Consider the following 20,257-nt stretch of genomic DNA (forward strand, 5'->3'; position numbering starts at 1 on the left):
GTTTTTAAAAACTAATTATATCTTTAGATAGTATGATCCAAACATTTTTTACAAGCTTTATAGAATGATTCAACCAGTTAACTCAAGTCTCTGCTTAAGTATCATTTTATTTAGAGTGACTCATCTTGGTAAGCAGGTTTTTAATTTAAAAAGTAAATTATATTTGCATCCCTCTAAGATAAGGGAGAGACTACAGACCATTTAATTATCTATCTTCTCTATATCTCCCTATCTTTGGCACCAGTTACAAAGGAAAGCTACTTGGAAGGATAATTTCTCCCACAATAATCTCTTTCAATTAAAAGGAGCTTAGCCATTCATGAAGCATGTTCACATATATGATTTCATTCAATCGTCTCAACAGCCCTTTAAGATGGGTATGACATGAATCAGTCAATGTAATTTTATAAATGATATTGCAATGGCCATGGAGGCAACAGGATTTGCTCATGATTACCCTGCTAGTAGGGATACAGATAAAGTTTGTGGTCTCAGGTCTACCTTAGTATCCTCATCATCATCAAGTAAACCATGGATAAGTTTGCCAGATGTCTTCCTGCAGAGGGACCTTGGTCTTCTAATGCCATACTTTTTAAGAACCTCAAGATCCATAGTGGTATGGGGGAAGCCGCTATAGAGAAGGTAAAAAGGGTACTAGGCTACAATCTCCAACTAAGAGCTCTATTTTAATATGTATTTTACATGTTTGCTGGTTTTCAAGTAGAATTCTTTGAAAGGAAGCATTCCACTGATTTAAAAACATGTTTGAAACATCATTATATTAGTTCAAACTTATCATTTTATAGATCAGGCTGGGGTGAAGCCCAAGAATTTTCTTTCCAAACTATGTCAGGTCATGCTGATGCCACTGAAGTCACTCTTTCAAAACCAGTTGTCTACAGGATACCAAACAACTACAAAGAATTGACCAGCTAACTGTATATTTCCTCAGTTTAGTTCATTCTGGGATAATAATGGTGAAGGGAAATCCCTGCTTCAGAATTTATAAACCCCGTTGTTTTATCCACATCATACACATTCATCAACACCCAGCACCTGCATTCTATCACATCAAAGATCCTAAACTCTCCATGTAGCAGTTGATGTTATGAGCCAGACATGTCCTCCTGTCCACCCTTTGAGTATACCTGTGGCTGCAGTGAGCAGTTCCCACAGACAATGCCAGCTTTCCTCTATGAATGGCATCTTTTGTGTTTATGTCTGGAACTTTCTTCAGCCCAGAACAGCTTTCCCAGGCCACAGTGTTAAAGGGGAAAAAAGCAACACTTCCATTTCTCAAGGTCACCTTGCAAACCATAAAGATATGAAACTAAGGGTAAATATTCTAGCGTCCCTACCCACAGTCTACAGTGGGGCAATTTTGAGGCTCATTCCAATGATCCCTCAGAGTATCCCTATTGAAACCAACCCATTTCCCACAGCACCCTTTATTGGCATTTCTCCTTTACCATCCACTTCCTTCACTTTCTCCATGTCCTCATTTGTGCTTCCTGGGATCACTTCCTAAATAAATGATCTATATTTCAAGTTCTTATATCAGGTCAGCTTTTAGAAGAACAAACAAAAGCTAAGACATCTATCTGAATCCCCAAACTCAGGGAAGCAGCACTTGCTCAACTTACAGTTCTGTTCCATCTAGTTTTATTCACAGATCTTGGGCTGACGAACCCAAGTTAGGTGTACCTGTTGGGTGTTCGTAAATAAATCCTACAATCTGTTGCTTCGTCAACAGTAGCAGAAATACAGACTGTTGAATCATGCAAGGATTCATGATTCATCTGTTGTATACTTAAGCATTCACTCTTCAGAAAGAGGCCCAGATTCACCAGTAAAAAGATCTACAAAGGATGCCAACTAAAAAGAACCTTGCCATTCTGCATATAATTCAGGGCACCACTATAAAAAGTATCTGTCAATTTTGAAATGTAGAAAAGTTTCCTTTTTTACTGTCAAAGCAAGATTAATCTTCAGCAAATATTTACATTTGAGGAGTGGAGTTTCAGCAGTGATGGCATCTACCTTTGTCATACTGCAATGCAAATCTTCAAGAAAAAGGAAATGAGAAACTAATAGTTCCCAAACAGAAGCCAAGTAATAGAAAGATTCTTCCATTTAAAAAATTATTAAAAGAATCAAATGTTACCCAAAATAACATTATCCAAAATAATTTATGTCCATTACACTCATTGTTGGTGGCTGTTTTTTTAAAAAAAAGTTTTAAAAAAATTCAAAATTTGAAGAGTCGGTGGGTATGTTCAACACCCTGGTTATGGTAATATTATATACAATAGGTGTGTACATATGTCTAAACCCACAAAGATGTACACATCAATTGTTTGCAAATTTTTATATGAATTACACCTTAATAAAGACATAAAAAGCTTAATGGGTGTATAATGAACCCTATATGTTTAAAGCATGGTTCTAGTACCACTTTAAGTCCTGTGTCCTTCTACAGACTCTAGAGAGCAACTTTATCTACTCAAAATCATCTCTCTCCTCTAATTTTCTACCTTTCAAATTTTTTTTTCTGAAATTTCCCATTTGCTGATGTCTCCTTTCCAATTCTCTGTCTTCATGAATTTATATTCCACCCCAACACACACATATATATTTATTGAGGTTTCAGCAGTTGGCCATGTTCAACTGCAAGTCTCTATCTCATAGTGCTATATTTGTATGTACATATGGCACTGTGAGATATATGATATTATAATAATGATAACAATATAATGGGAATTGTGGTAGACAGTCCTAAATGTATTCTTCTATCATTTCTCCCAAGGTGTTTAGGAGCCCTGTTACAAATAAGCCTCTCACATCCCAGAGTTCTCAAGGTAGATATGCATTATGGTCATTGACACATATCAGAAAGAGATGAATTGTATGAGAAGTAAAAAAAAATAATAATTTGTATTTTTTTTCTTGGTGGTGTTGGGGATTGAACCCAGGGCCTTGTGCATGTGAGGCAAGCACTCTATCAACTGAGCTACACTCCCTTATAGCCCCCCAATAATTTGTATTTAAAAAAAAGAAAACATTTCTGGCTAATAGCTATAAGCTTATATTATATATTATATTTAATATAAACTTAGTTATACATAGTGTATCTTATGACTCCTTCCAAGTGATAAAGCAACTTTAGATCTCTTTGGAAGTATGCATGTATATTATATATACATATACATACATATATACATATATATACTCACACCCATATGTACATACATATACATATATATGCATACATATGTATACATATGCATATATTTAGATGATAGATGGATAAACATAGACACTTAGACATACATTCCTCCTAGTATTATTTTTTAACTCTCAGAAGTGACTTTTTCTCCACCCATTCCATTGCTTTGCCATTACAAAAACTGCTTATATGTTTTGGTTCTAACCTTTTGTTCTTTTCTATAATCATTCCCAAAATGGCTAAGAAATTCCAAATTTTCTCATGTGGGCACTATGCATTTTTTCCCTAGCTTTTCATTTATAGAATCAGACTCCAAATTCATCATCCTTATATCCCATATTTGTTTGCAATACTCTTGTTATAGACAGAATTGTGCCCCTTCCCCCAAATTCATATTTGAAGCTCTAACCCCCAAACTGACTACATTTGAAGATAAGGCCTTTTGGGCACCTCTCTCTCCCTGTGTGCACAGAAGAAAGGTCGTGTGAGGACACAATCAGAAGGCAGTCATCTAGAAGCCTGGAAGAGGGCCCTAACCCAGAACCACCCCTTGATGGGACCCTGAACTAAAATGTCCAGTCTAAAGAATTGTGAAAAAAAGCTTCTGTTGTGTTAATACCTTATCTGTGGGTGTTTTATTGTGGCAAATTAACTAGTTCGCCAATTTTCCTTAATATATTCTTGTTAAGTCAAAATAGTGAAGCAGGGAAACCATATGAAGGACCTATTCCCCATCATTGCTGAAAACCAAATTAAACCTTCATGACTGCAGGGCAAGGGCCTCAGGCGAGAGAGGTGATGATTCTAAGCTTAATGTCTACCTCTGCCCGGAAGGAATGCACATTGTAAAAACTAGTCCTCCCTCAGAAGGAAGCCTCTCACCACTTAAAATAGCAGGTAAAGAATGGGTAAATGACAATGGAGCATATTTGCTTTACCTTCTGCTAGTCTGTAATAGTCATCCTTCTGAAACTGGCCTTTTCTAAACCAGGGTTTTTCTCTTTCAGCAATATTTAAATTTGGGTCAGAGGTTGCATTGTAGGATGTTTAGCGGCATCCCTTGTTTCTATCCACTAAATACTAGTAGTACCTTCCTCTTCCCAGTTTAAAATGTCTCCAGACATTGTCAAATGGGCCCAGGGGAACAAAGTCACCCAGGTTAAGAACCACTGCTTTAAACATTTAGAGGTTATGGACTACAGTTGACTGAAACTTGTCAAACCTGCAAAAACTGTCTGGTTCAAAAATAAGTCAGAGCCAGGCACAGTGGTGCACACCTGTAATCCCAGCAGTTTAGGCGGCTGAGACAGGAGAACTGCGAGTCCAAAGCCAGCCTCAGCAACTGCGAGGCACTAAGAAATTCAGTGAGACCCTGTCTCTAAATAAACTACAAAATAGGGCTGGGGATGTGGTTCAGTGGTTGAGTGTCTCTGAGTTTAATCCCTGGTCCCCCCCCCCAAAAAAAAAAAAAAACAGTCAGGATGAGGGCTGGAGTTGTGGCTCAATGGTAGAGCACTTGCCTAGCATGTGTGAGGCACTAGGTTCAATTCTCAGCATTGCATATAAATAAACAAAGTCCATTGACAACTAAAAAAAAATAAGTTAGGATGAAAAGTGATGTATTTTCTCCTGGAATACAGAGTTGGGACAGGAATTTGTGAAAACTAGAAGATCTGGTGATAGCAGGAAGAAAGATATTGTAGGGGAGATAGTATGTATCCATCTTTTGCATTACATAAAACTATTTTCTCAGGAGATATACAGATTAGATAGATATAAAGATATCTCCACACTTATATTAATCATGAGTTTGGACATATGTATATTCCCATGAAACCAACACCATAATTGAGATATAGAACATATGAAAGAAAGCTTTCTTAACTTGAAGTTTTTTTAATTTATTTTTTTTAGTTGTAGATGGACACAATAACTTTATTTTATTATATTTTTATGTGGCAAGCACTCTACTACTGAGCTACAACCCCAGCCCTTATCTTAAAGTTTTAAGAGGAATCATGTTTATTAGTTTCAAAGAAGGCCATGTGATATATACAGAGGAGATTCATATATTATCCTATGAACATACAAAATAAATACCTGTGGGATTTCTTGATTATTTTCAGGGTAGCTCTATGATTGCTTAATACTTTTCTTACAAACACCTCATTAATGTTTAAGGATAACTTCAAACTTAAACAAGAAAGCATTTGTGAGGGGGTTAAAAACCTAAAGTACATTTGCACACTGTTTTACTATGACTAACTCACTGAAGTGACTCCTTTATCCCTAACTAGTATAGTGACACACTATCTAAAGCGTCACACAGCTATGAAGTTTGTCAGCCACATTGTCTCAGGCCTCCTCCCTCCCATCTTGCCTCCCAGCCTCAAGTCTTTCCCCAATCCATTACTGCTTCATTAATTTTTCTGAAATCCTGCTTTATGCCTGATGGGAATCCTTCCACAGCTCCCCAGTGCCCACAGGATAAAGTCTAAGCTGTGTACCGCCACACTTGTGTGCTCCACCTGTTTACCTTCATGCAGACAGGCAGATGGGAGCCATCTCTAGAGAGTCTTGGAGTGACCTGTTTGTTGCTACATGGAATGGGATGGGCATGTTTCATTTTCTCTAGCCCAGGCACCATGTGTGGAGTGGTCCAGGGCTAGGGGAAAAAAGGTATTAGGAATGTTTTTACTTCAAAGGGATAAAAATTTACATTCTAAGCTTTATTTAGAAAGCCTAGCAAGATCCTTAATTGGCTGTTAAGAAATGGCAGTAATTTATGTGAAATCAGATGTCACAATAACTTAGAGGTTTTATTATGCATGTGTAATTCATTTGTCAGATACACAGCATGAGATGCCTGGGTTATTTTCTAGAAAGAACAGTCATTTATTCATATGTACAAACATTCCCCAAATAATTTTTCAGCACCTTTCACATGTTATACCATGTGTTAGGCAAAAGTGGTATAATGGTGAAGCAGAGAGCCCCTGTCTATCCTATTATAAAGCTAACAGACTAGCTGAAAGATGAAACTGAATGAGTCCTTTCACGGAAATGTGGAGCTATAAAAGGGAGGTAAAGTGCTTTCTGAGAGCTGTAGTGACTCCCCAAGAACCCTCTCAAATCTACTCAGCATTCACCAGGCAAACCAAGGAAGGGCTTCTACCAGTATCTCCAGATGGCAGTTCTTGGTGAAGACTTCTCTGGCTGGCAGCAGGCAGAGGCCTGCTCATCTCCTGCAAGCTCTAAGTTCTAGGTAATCAACGCTTTCAGGAGCAGTCCTCAATCAATGACAAATGAGATCTAACAACCCAAGCCTCCTCACCATCTGTGAGCGCTCCTTACTATCAAGTCCCAAGTACCCATCTCTCAGTAATTTGTTCATTAACACATCTTGAAGTGGCTTCTTTCTCCTCCTTTCTTAGTTTTCAATTTTCCTCAGAGCTTTCTGAGACCACCTTCCAAATAAACTCCTTGCCCTCACACCCCAATCTCAGGGTCTCTGGGAGACCCAACTAACATATAACTGACCTCAACCTGCGTGGGTCTGGGTCTTGAAGGGAACTATTGGCCATACCAGGATCAGTTGGAATCCAGTGTAAGATCTTAGACAAGGGAGTGAGTAGAGAAAGAATTGGATTCAGGACTTTATGAGAAACTATTTCTTCAGTTAAACCAAAAGAATGGGACCTATACTAAGGAGGAGGCAATATAGACAGAGTCCAGTTCATAGTAGCTGTTCAATAAAAATTTCTGGCTAAAAAAAAATAATGAATGGGTCCAACATATAAAATCTCTAGGCATGGGGCTGGGGTTGTGGCTCAGTGGTAGAGTGCTTGCCTAGCATGCATGAAGCACTAGGTTTGATTCTCAGGACCACATATAAATAAATAAATAAAGTCCATTGACAACTATGAAAAAAAATCTCTAGGCAGACTGACAAAATTTGAAGATTGATGAGATCTGTAGGTGAGTTTAGAACAACTCCAAGACTTGAGGTTTAAGTGTATAAATGAATGCTGGTGCCATTTACTATCAAACACAGTCTTGAGAAGGAAAGAAAAATTGGAGGTGGAGGGAGATAATGAGTTTGGGGCATGATGTGAGCCATCTAATTGATTCTGTTAGTCAGATAGCTTTTTGATGCTGTGACCCAAATGCCTGAGAAAACCAACTTGAGGAAGGAAAGATTTATTTTGGCTCACAGTTTCAGAGGTTTCAGTCCATGGTTGGCTGGCTCCATTACTTTGGGCCTGGGGTGAGGCCGAATATTTTGGCAGAAGGACACAGAGAAGGAAAGATGCTCATCTCATAGCAGCAGGGAAGCAGAGAAAGGGAGGAAGGAGCCCAGGATAAGAAATACTATTCCAGGGCACACCCCCAGAAACCTACCTCCTCTCACTGGGCTTCACCTACCTCTTATAGTTTCTATCACCTTTCAAAAATGTCATCAAATTGTTGATGCGTCAATAGATTAATCCACTGATGAGGTCAGAGCCCTATGAACCAATTACTTCCCCAAGAGTTCCACTTCTGAACATTGCTGCATTGGGGACCACACCTTCAAGGCATATGAACCTTTAGGGAACACTCCAGATCCAAGCTATAACATTGATGCTAAATAGGAAGCTAAATGGGCAAGTTTGAACCTAGGTAAAAGGTATAGATTTGAGTTCCAACAAATATAGATACTCTCAAGCTACTTCTGTAATGTGACTCTGGAGAGATCCACATTATTCTACTCTCTGGGATTCTCATATAATATTTTAGAAGAGATTCCAGAGAGATCTAACACTTTTTGAAAGTCTACCATATGCCAGCTCCAACAGGTATGCAATGTTATGTCCATTTTACAGATGAAGAAATTGAGATGCTATGGACATTCCTCAGAAAACTTGGAATGGAACCACCGTTTGACCCAGGTATCCTACTCCTCGATTTATACCCAAAGGACTTAAAATCAGCATACTACAGTGATAAAGCCACGTCAATGTTTATAGCAGCTCAATTCACAGTAGCTAAACTATGGAACCAACCTAGGCGTCCTTCAATAGATGAATGGATAAAGAAAATAATAGAATATTACTCAGCTTTAAAGAAGAATGAATTTATGGCATTTGCCAATAAATGAATAGAGTTGGAGAATATCATGCTTAAGCAAAATAAGCCAATCCCAAAAAACCAAAGGCCGAATGTTTTCTCTAATATGCTGATGCTAATTCACAGTAAGGGCAGGGTGTGGGGAACTAGAGAAGAATAGAATTACCTTAAATTAGGTAGAGGGAAGTGAAGGAAGGGGAGGGAAGGGGATGTGGGGATAAGAAGGACAGTAGAACAAAACAGATATTATTGCTTTATGTATATATATTACTGTATGACCAATGTGATTCTGCAACATGTACACTCAGAAAAATGAGAAATTATATCCCCATCTATATATGATACATCAAAGTGCATAAATACAGTCTACTGTCATGTATAACGAATTAAAACAAATTTTAAAATTCAAAAAAAGAAAAGAAATTGAGGTACAGAAAGGCAAAGTAACTTGTCCAAGGTCACACAATTAAGAAGCGGCTTCAGAAGAATCGACACTGACTGCAATTTTCATGTTCTTTAAAAAAAAGATGCATTAACAACATGTGGTTCCATAAATACTCTCTCTCAGTCTTGCCAGATCCCACAATGGCAGTTCCCATACTTAGGTGCGGTCAGTAGAAGAATCTCCAATTTCAGGGTCCAAAGACTGTTGTTTGCAATGCCCTGGTCAGCTGCTCCTTGCTTCACATGGACAGCTCTCCCTCCAAGAGGTCCCCCTGCTGGTGACCCTATGGTGTATAGCCCTTGCTGAAGTCTCTGTTTCTGTCTCTGTAGACTTGCCTTGTCTGAACACTACATTTAAATGAAAAAACATAATGTGGCCTTTTGGCAGTTGTTTCCTTAGCTAGTGTGTCATGTGAAAAGTGAAATGTGTAGGGAGTAGTACACAAACTCATTATTCCCCTAAAAATGCAGCGCACAGCCAGGTGCAGTACTGCTGCCTGAAATCCCAGTTTCTCAAGATGCGAAGGCAGAAGAAATGTAAGTTCCAGGCCAGCCTGGTCATCTTAGTAAAACCCTGCAGAAATCAAAATTTAAAAGGCTGGGGATGTGGCTCAGTAGCAGAGTGCTTGTCTTACATGTGCAAAGCCCTGGTTCAATACCTAGCACTAGAAAATAAGTAGATGAGAATTAAAATGCAATGCACTACCTTGGATTTGCTAATATTGGTAGGTATGCCTAAAAATGTCCTTTTATGTTTCCTTCTGCAAACAAATGTGTAGTTCTTAAACGATGAAAGTTAGAATTTATACTGCCTCATTTTCCAGATGTCAGGTAGTATTTATTATTCCATACGTTCTAATTCTTTTAATATGCTTGTTGATGTTGTGGTGATGGTAGGGTTTCATAGACTATGTTCTAGTGTGGGGGTGGGCATCCTACTTGAGTCATAGAGACAGCCAGAGATTAGGCAAGCTGAACCTGACCCAGAGAGATGAGGTCATTCTTTTTGCCAGTTACTTTTATCTGATGAAGGGCAGAATCTGAGACATGCTTCTTGGACCAGAAACTGGACCCAAGTGAGAGAGGCCCTTAGGCAAAAGAAAGATTGAAACTGTGGTCAGTGGAGTTCATCCTGGAACCTGACCCAGTTCTGACCCTTCCCACTCGCTTCTACAGCAACAAAGGAAACTTCTGTCATGGTAACAAGGCTGTCATCATCAGCATAGCTCAGAGGACCCAATGTGATCTGTCCCTGACTGCTTCTTCAGCCTTCTTTCTCCTCCCCTATCTGAGGGCCCTATTACCCAACCGTGGTAAATTTCCTTAAATCCATTAGGACCTTATTATTTTCATTTTTACTTCTAGGTCTTTGTAATGTTCTAGGCTCTCTATTCCATCACCTCCCCACCAACACCTCAAGGTGACTAATTTTTGCTCATCAAGTCTCAATTCAGACCTTGCTTTTCTAAGGCATTTCAGATGGCAAGCAAAGTAAATATTGTATATATTGTGTGATAAAGCATGTTTTTTTAAAAAATTCAGACCTCTCTTCCTCTAGGAATTGTTCTCTGACCCTTAAGACTGGGGTAGGTTTTCTGTAGCATGCTCCTTGCATGCCCCTAATGGGGGTTTTCCGACTGTGTTGTAAAAAACTATTGATTTGATTGCTCCTCTTTTCCCCTAGACTGAAAGCTCCTTCAGGCAGACATAGAATCTGGCCAACATCTGACCTCATGAGGTACACCAAGCTAGAACTGCCCGGTCAAGCTGCTCCCAAATTCCTCATTTATAACAATGGTGAGGTAATAAATTATTGTTGTTGTCTTAAATCACTAATTTGTTATGCAATAATAGATAACTGATACACTATCAAAACTGTTTAAAAAAAAACCCTTTGTTATATCTCAAAGATCCCATAGATTAGTAACTGGTGATCTCTTGTTCCTTATGACATGGGCGGGTAGGAAGATCCAATATGACTTCATTCATATATGTGGCATTCTGTGGGCTAGAAGGTAGACTCAGCTAGAAGAGCTGACTTTAATGCCTATTTTTGGCCTCTTCAGCATGGTTACCCCATAGTAGTTGGACTTTTTATATGGCAGCGCATGGCATCCAAAGCAAGAATCCAAAAGAGTCAGGAGGAATTGTCATGACTTTTTATGATCTAGCTTCAGAAATAACACAAGAGTAATTGCCACCATACTCTGCTGGTTGAAGCAGTAACAAGATCATCAGGATTCAAGGAGAGGGAACAATGACTCCATCTCTTAATGAGAAGATATCAAAAAATGTGAAGCTATTTTGTAAGAATTAACAATATAGAGTTATAATAAAATGTACACATTTTAAATGTATAGTTCAATGAATTTTAACAAATGCAAACACTCTAGTTACCACCATCACAATCAAAATATAGAGTATTACCTTTCTCCCAAAAAGTCCTCTTCTGTCCCCTTGCAGTAATCCCCTCACCCACCTCTCTGCAGTAGGCAAACACTGATCTGCTTTTAGACTTTTACTTTTTTACTTAGCTAAATTCTTTTGAGATTCATTTACATTATTGCCTGTATTAATAGTTCATTCCTTTTTATTGCTAATGGTATTCTATTGCATGGATATTCAACATTTTGTTTATGCAGTTACCTGCTGATGGACATCTGAGTTGTTTCCAGATTTAGATTATGAATAAAACTGCTATAAACATTCATTTTCAATTCTTTTGAATGAATAAATACCTACAAGTGAAGTTGAACTATATATTGAAGAAAAGACTACCAAATTGTTTTCCAAAACAGTTATATTATTTTACTTTTTCCCCAGCAATATATGAAAGTTTCAGTTACTCCACACCCTTTGTCAATGCAGAATGTTGTCAGCTGTTTTAAGATCAGCCATTCTGATTGGTGTGGATTGGTATCTCATGGTTTTTATTTGCATTTCCCTGATGACTAATAATGTTGAGTATCTTTTCATGTGCTAATTGGCCAAGAATATATTTTCTTTTGTGACACATATGTTCAAATCTTTTGGTAGTTTTTTTTTTTAACTTTTTATTGAGCTTTAGGAGTTGTTGTAAATTCTGGATAGCATTTTTTGTAAGGTGTATGTATTACAAGTATTTTTTTTCCAGACTGTGGATTTTTCATATTCTTCAAACTATAGAGCAGAATTTTAAATTTGGATGAATTATTACTTTTTCTCCCTTTTTTAAACCATGCTTTTGTGTCCTATATAAAAAGGAATTTTTGCTGACCCAAGGTCACAAAGAATTTTTCCTGTTTTACTCTAGAAATTTTATAGTTTTAGCTTGTGTATTAAAGTCTATGATATATTCTGAGCTGATTTTTTGTATGGGCCCAGTGCAGCAGCACACTTCTGTAATTCCAGCTATTTAGGAGACTGAGGCCAAAGGATCACAAGTTCAAGGCCAGCCATGGTAACTTAGAACTTGACTCAAAATAAAAAATAAGCTAGAGATACAGTTCAGAGATAGAGCACCTCCAGTTTTAATCGCCAGTACCATATACACGCCCCACACACAAAAGCATGTTTTTGGTTAGGGTCGAGGGTCATTTTCCATATAGATAGCCAATATTTAGAATAGTATTTATTGAAAACATTATCCTTTCCTCATTGAGTTACATTGGCGCTGTAGTCTGAACCAGCTGACTATATATTATGTCTACTTTTGGACTTTTTATTATGTTCTAGTGATAATAGTTTTATCCTTTTACAGTCACTTTCCTGGTCATGTTTTAAAACTGCTGTAGGCACACAGCAATCCATTGTTGTTGAAAGCTCTCAAGACATTATATGCTAAAGCCCTCAGGCACAATTCATCCCCTGGCCCCATCCCTAGGAACCCAGAACTCCAGCTTACCATCCTGTGCTCCTCTTTTCTCACAGAAAACAAAGAGATCATGAAAATAACTTCAAAAATTAGTTGGGAAGAAGAGAAAAGGGGGAAAATAAAGATGTGATATCTTTTTTTGCCAGAGTTCTGGTTACTCATGTTAAACTTGGATCAACGAGATGAAGAAAAGAAGATTGAAGGGATATGGCTCCAGGCTTAAAGGGAAAAAACTGGGACTCTAACAAATAAAGGAGAAATGCCCATTTTATAATATAGCAACATAGCAATGGATATTGAGTTACAACATTTTTTCTTTCTTTTTCTTCTTTTTTTGCAAAGCACTGATTTGTTTCAAATTTGTCAGGAACAAAATTACAAGAAAAGTAATTTTGCTCTCAGTAAAATATCTGGTATTCCAGAAGTTTGAAGCAGCTTGCAAAGTCAAAAGGTTAATCTTTAGTTCAGGTCTCCAGAAATTACTATGATATTTAACACTAATATCTAGTTGATTGCTTTGTCTATTGGCAAAGGTAGTAATCTCTAATGAAAACAGATATTTAAAAGTGTGAACAAGTATGTTCATGGTTTTTAAAATCATATTGTCAAAAAAAAAAAAAAGTCCCTGCAAATTTTATTTTGCAGTACAGGGAGTTGAACCTGGGACCTCACAAACAATAGGCAAGCCTTCTACCACTGAGCTACATTCCAGCCCAAATTAAAATTCTGAGACAGTGTCTTACTCAATTGCTCAGGCTGGCCTTGAACTTGCAACTCTCCTGCCTCAGCCTCCCCAGTCCTTGGGATAACAGGCATGCAGCACTGCCTACAGCAGACCCTGAATTTTTTTTTTTATCTATCAGATGTTTAGCAATTGTTCATACCAAACAGATTATTTGTGGTTTTGCCAAAAAACAGACAGCATATTAGGCTTTTTCTACTTTAGATACTTTTCTACTTCTATTTGTGCATCATTCAACACTGCAAGACTCACAGAAAATCAAGGTCAAATGAGGAAACTCCACAAATGTTTTTTATCTGGCTTCACTGTTTGACCACTAACTGGCAAACACCATAAGAAAAACTGAGCAGGAGATAAATGATAGGGTAAAAGTACATTTTTGAACATGGGCCCAGGGCCTCATAAAAGAAGCAGGCCTAAGATTTATAAGAAATGATGTGGGAATGAATTCAACGTGCTGAAAAAAAAAATCATAGTTTTTCCACTTGACTAGAAAAACTCCATGCTTTAAAACTTTTGGGTAGTAACTTTTTCTCCTGCCTTTGCACTCTACTTAATAAGTTCACTCTACAATCCCACCTGTTGCTATTTTAGGAAAAAACCTTTTAGCTGGGGTTGTGACACAGTGGTAGAGAGTTCGCCTTGCATGTGTGAAGCACTGGTTCGATTCTCAGCACCTCTTATAAATAAATAAATTAATTAAAGACCCATCGACAACTAAAAATATTTAAAAAATAAAAAACCTTTTAGATGCATAGATCACAAATTACTTATTAGCTATATAAAATAATTTTTGCACAAAGGGAGGTCTAAATGCGGTAGAACAAATAAATGTCCACAAACTGGTTAATTTTTGGATGGCTTTTTACTGATGAGAAAAATTCCCTGAACTAAAAATTAATTCATATTTTTATTAACCTCTTCAGTTCTCTTCGTTTAAGAGGTTCTTGAAAGTGTTATAACAGAATATAACAGCATAATTTAAAAAAAAAACAAAAACACATGACAATCTATTTAAAAAAACAAAAACGAATTCAAGAATGTCAAATAGATGACTTGGGAAGAAAGTAAAAGCAAAAAGGAGCTTCACCTCCGTTTTCCAGGGACAAAAGGACAAATGACTGGGAAGTCACTAGGGGAAGTAGGTGCTTCCTGGATCTAAGAGGCCAGTCTTCAGGCACAGAATGCGAAAGTATGCCGGAGAGGAAAGGGGAACTTTAAAGACTGTCAGTGTGGGATTTCTGACCCCCTCCCCCCACAAAGAAGGACAGAGCTACAAAAGGTGAAAAGGAAGGAGGAAACGGAATCTTTGTTGCTTTTCTTGAGGTTTAACAGCTTTCAGAGCCAAAAGTTGTCCTATTTAGTTCAGGTGTTTGTCATTCTATCTGGAGCTGAAACTCTGGTACAAAACAAAAGTGGAAGAGGAGCTGTCCCGGTGCCGAGCGCGGAGCAGGGCAGAGGCGGGCAAAAGCCCCACCATATGCCCACGGTCCCTACCCCACCACTCCAGTTGTCTCATTTTACAGCAAAAAACAAGCACAGTGAAATGACCTCGGCTCTGTCACGGTACGGAGCCACGTCACGTCTCCGCACACTCACCACTTCCGGGTTTGCGACTAGACTGGGGCGAGCAGAGCTTGGGCGCGGAAAATTCCGCACAGAGGGCGGCGGTAGAGTGCGTGGAGGTACGGGGCGGCGGCGCAGACCCTCCGCCCGGACTGCTCCCTGCAGGGCCGCCAGGTGGCGCCCTCGAACCGCTGCTCGCGCCCGGGAGGGGCGGGCGGGAGAGGGGGGAGGATGCCAGCCGCCTTGGAAACCCAGGGCGCGCGGGCGGCTGCGGAGCTGGTGGGCAGGGTAAGGGGGCTGGACCAGTTTTCTGGCGGCCCTTTATCTGCACCTGGAAGTGTTAAGGGGATGTGGGGAGGCTGGTCCTGCTCGGCCCCTGATCTCCCAGTCTGGGGCTTGCTGTTTGCCGGAATGAGTCTGGGGTCGCGCGCTGGGGTTTCCTGCGCTGGACACCAGTCCCCGGCCGTTGGGAGCTACTGGGGGCGGGGCGGGCGGGGGCAGTCCTCCGTGCCCCACCCCCACCCTGGCCTTCTCCCCTTCGGAGACTGATAGGAAAGCCGGCCTTTGGCGAACTAACCACAACTGACCTCCCTCTCTTTCCGCCTTGTAGTAGAATCCCTGCTCATTGATGCGTTGCTCATTTGTGCTCCTAGATCTGCTCCTGGAGGGCAGGGTCTGACTTAAGGTTTGTAACCTTCAGGGTGCCTCACACAGTCCCTCGCACACAGTTGATGCTCACTTCACTCACACAGTTAGTCCTCCTTAGGCGGTTAAGTGCGGTTTCAGTTGCATGCTGATTGGAAAGTATTACGTGGAAATTTCCAGAAATAAAATGTTGTCAGTTTTAAATAACTTTTACTACAGTATGTAGTTATAATTTTAGTATTAGTTGTTAACTGTGCCTAGTTTATAAACTAAACTTTATTGTAGTTATGTATGTATAGGAAAAAACATAGTATATGAAGGTTTGGTACTAGCCCCAGTTTTCAGACATCCACTGGGTGTCTTGGAACAACATATCTCCCACCAGTTGAGGGTGGGGGGCTACTGTGATGTTTTCCATTTGTATGGACTTCATAACTTGATTCCCAAAGCAATTAAGTCTTATAACCCTGACAGGAATGATGGAGGAAGAAACTGAGGTCAGAGAGGTTCAGAAATGTCTGAGGTTATAAAACACAATGGAGAAAATAGACTGTTTCTCTTAGTGCTTTGCTTACTGAATTCCCTTTGTAGTGAGTGCTTTTTGAATGAGGATCTCACACATCCTTGCAATCTTCAACTCCACAATGCACCTCGCAATGTAGGTACTCCCTATGTGCTCAGTTTGTTGTTGATGACCGTTCACCCCCCACACTCTGAATCTGCAGATTGGCTTTGATTCTTTACTTGAATGCTATAATAGATGTCCTTCAAAAGAGACTACTTGGTTTCTTTCTTTAATGAATTTCTTAGATTTATGCCGAAGTCTGGCTGGGCACAAAATAACCGAGCTGCCACAAAGTCTTGTAGGTTCAAACAGCAATTCTTTATTCCCGAACTCTCACCGGCACTCTACCCACACTTCCAGGAACACACACCCTCCACTGGGCTCCGCGCCAATTCTCCCGGAACCCGATGAGAACTCCAAAGTAGCGGTAGCAGGAGGCAGCAGGATCCACCCTAATCCCAGAGCAGGAGCAGGGTCACCTTTCAACCATTCCCTCTAGCAAAATGCCAGGCGTCATTCCGACTAAACTGTGGCTCTCAACAGATTTATACAGTACATTTTTTGGTTTCCTCACTCCTCTATTCCCCATAATACTCTGATGGGCAGAGGAGGGGGAGGGGCTGGGGTTGAAGAAATGGCTAGAGATGGGGAAAGATGTCACATCTAATACCAAAAAGAAGGCATAACTATGGAACCAACCTAGGTGCCCTTCAACAGATGAATGGCTAAAGAAAGTGTGATATATACAATGGTATATTACTCAGCCTTAAAGAAAAATGAAGTTATGGCATTTGCCAGTAAATGGATTGAACTGGAGAATATTATGCTAAGCAAAATAAGCCAATTCCAGAGAATATTTTCTCTGATATGTAGATGCTAATTCACAATAAAGGGGATGCAGAGAATAGAGGTACTTTGGACTAGACAGAGGGGAATGAAGGGAGGAAAAGGAGTATAGGGGTAGGAATTATAGTAGAATGAATCAGACATTATTACCCTATGTGCATATATGATTACAAGACCTGTGAAACTCTACGTCATGTACAACCAGAAGAATGAAAAGTTATATTCTATTTATGTATGATGTGTCAAAATGCATTGTATTGTCATATGTAACTAATTAGAATAAATTTTTTAAAAAGAAAAGATGGATAGGGAGAGGAGGGTCAGCAAAAGATTCATTTTTGCTAAAGTAATAATCAGTGTCTGTGCTCATATATTTCCTGACATGCATCTACAAGACCTGGTGGTAGTAGGTACTGTTTATATTCACTACTGCTCTCTGAAGAAAGAGAGATACTTTTTGTTCTTCTCCACCATCAGAGTATATAATGTTTCCATTATCCTCTCAGTATTTTTTTTTCTTATTTTTGTTTCTTTTTTGGCATTTTTTAAACTGAAGGGCAGAAGGAGTTGGAAAAAAATGTAGTTCTGATTACTAGATAAGTTAATATAATATACTGCATTTCAAACTATTTGTTACTAGCAATTCTGAATTAGAAGAGAGACCAATTCTTTTATTTTCTTTTTTATTAATACAGATGAGTTATACAGATTAATGGGTTTCACTGTGACAGTTCTAGACATGCATTTGTCACGTATTGATCATGTCTACCCTCCCTCTACCCTGTCTCCATCCACGTAATGTCAAAACATTACCTTTTGTTATTGTTGTTAAGTTTCATGAGTGCCTTATATACTCTGGATATTAATCTATGTCAGATGAATGAATTGCTGGCAAAGTTCTGCAGGCTGTCTCTTCACTCGGTTCATCGTTTCCTTTGCTATGTAGAAGCTTTTTAATTTGATACAATCCCATTTGTCAGTTCTCAGAGTTCTATCTAGGAAATTGTTGCTGTGCTCACATCTTGAAGTGTTTCCCTATGTTTTCTCCTGATAGTTTCAAATTTTCAAGTCTTATAATATTAAAAAAAATATTTGACCCATTTTGAGTTGATTTTTATACATGGTGAGAGATAGGGGTCTAGTCTTAACCTTCTACCTATGGATATCCTGTTTTCCCAGCACTGTTTGTTGAAGAGTCTGTCATTTCTCCAGTGTATGTTGTGGCATTTTGTTGAGACCAGTTAGCTGAAGATGTGTGTATTTATTCACGGGTCGTCTATTCTGTTCCATTGGTCTGCATGTCTATTTTTATGTTAATGCCGTGGCATTTTGGTACTGTGGATCTGTAGTATGTGTTAAGATCAGGTATTGTGATGCCTCCAGCATTGCTCTTTTTGCTCAGTATTGCTTTGGCTATTGGGCATCTATTGTGCTTCCATATGAATGTTAGGATTTTTTTTTTCTAGTTCTGTGAAGAATAGACCAGTTTTAAAGAATCCAATATAATTTAGGAACGGCAGTTGAAAACTGTGCCAGTGACTATAGGATTTGCATTGGTAAAGAAAATACATGCTAATGTAATGTGTGTCATAAATCATCCAAAGAATTGCTGAAAATGTCATTCATTTAAATACCTGAATTTGAATATACGGGGTTAACATCATTTCTCCAAGGTGGGTGAATTTTAACACCAACTATTTGGGGATCTATACACATAATCTATGTGTGTGGAGAGCTGAAATTCTTAAAAATTAATCCTTAAGTGATATTATTTTTTAAAGTGTTTAAATAATTTTTAAACATGTGCTAGAAGACCATTTCTAATTGTATTAATAATGCATTCTGATGAGCCAAAATAAACCTTTTCTCCAAGTTAAAACTTGTTTCTTGTATAAGTGAAAATTTGAGTTTAAAAGCAGTTTTACTTATCAAATTTAGGGTAAATACATTATTATTAACAAATAAATAAGGCCATTGGAGAAGAAAGTTATTATGCATTATGTGCAAGTCAGTCATTTAAATCAAATGTTTATTGAACATCTGGTTTGTGTCCATGAGATATGCTGGCCTATGTGCTAAGATCTATATTTGAATACCCCAAATAAGAGTTTGTTGAAGTAGTATTGTTCAGCATTAAATTATATTTTGTTGAAGATGAGTGCCATGAATGTTTATGATTTTATTTGTTTGTTTTGGTACTAGGGATTGAACCCAGTGGCGCTTAACCACTGAGCCATATCCCCAGCCCTCATGAATGTTTTTGAATATGTATTTCCTTGCAATTAACACTATGCCGAGTTCTATGTCTTTTTAGTTACAATGCTCTTTAACAAGTTTATGGAAGTATTATGTTATTATCACTACTGCTACTATTATCAGATTTACATAAGTTTATAGCTAGTTAATGGCTGAACCAGGCCTAGAATTTAAGACACCCATATGGAGATCTTTTAAATACCTCATATTCTCATCCCCTGATGGAATCTTATTCAGAAAATTTTGTCATTATTAATACTATTAGGTAAATATCTTTAATTTTAATCTACATTTATTTAAAACATTATTCACCAAATAGCAGGCTCCATTTCATAAGTCCAGAATGTTATTAGGGAAGAACTGTCATCTCTCCCAACATCAACAAAATTGTGAAAGGAGGCATTCAGAGGCTTCTGGACATTTATGACTCTGTACATACTTATGAAAAGATCATTAGGAGCCTTCTAAATATTGAGGCAGGCCCCGGAGACTACAGGATGGGATGCATTCTTGTCTATGAGTAAATGTTCAGTCTAAGAATTATATATTGGCCAAATTCTATTGTTACATTGTGTCCATATTTGAAAATGTCACAACAAATCCCACTATTTATGTACAACTATAATGTACCAATAAAAAATATTAAAAGAAAGCATTATGGGCTAACAGTACATTTGAAGAGAATGATATATATCCATTTTTACTAAATAGACCTCTTTTCACTGAGAAGCTTTAGGGAATTTATTTTTTAACATTTTCTGAAATAATGATTGTGGAGTAGACTCAGGAAAGCTGGAGGCCTGAATCTTTCAAACCCAGGTTGCTCACCTGCCAGGCCCCCCCCACCCCCCGCCCCACTCCATGATGAGAATTACAGTGCCCAGAGTTGGGTGCAGGAAAAGCACAGGAGCACAAAACAGAAAGAGGTCATGATTTTGCTAAAGACTTTTGAAGTTGTTCATTATTTTGTTAAAGTGTGGCTACTTGGGTGTTTCTTGCTTCCCA

General features: G+C 38.5%; 1 protein-coding gene across 1 annotated transcript in view; it reads left to right on the forward strand.

Annotated features, from left to right (window-relative positions):
- Positions 1-14,916: 14,916 nt before the first annotated feature.
- Positions 14,917-20,257, forward strand: part of Ccdc83 (coiled-coil domain containing 83) — a 55,586-nt gene continuing 50,245 nt past the window's right edge. The window contains exon 1 of the mRNA XM_071616565.1: positions 14,917-15,059. The gene's annotated coding sequence lies outside the window, so the exon portion shown is untranslated. The remainder of the gene's footprint in view (positions 15,060-20,257) is intronic.

This window comes from Marmota flaviventris, chromosome 9, assembly GCF_047511675.1.
Source record: "Marmota flaviventris isolate mMarFla1 chromosome 9, mMarFla1.hap1, whole genome shotgun sequence".
Classification (NCBI taxonomy): Eukaryota; Metazoa; Chordata; class Mammalia; order Rodentia; family Sciuridae; genus Marmota; species Marmota flaviventris.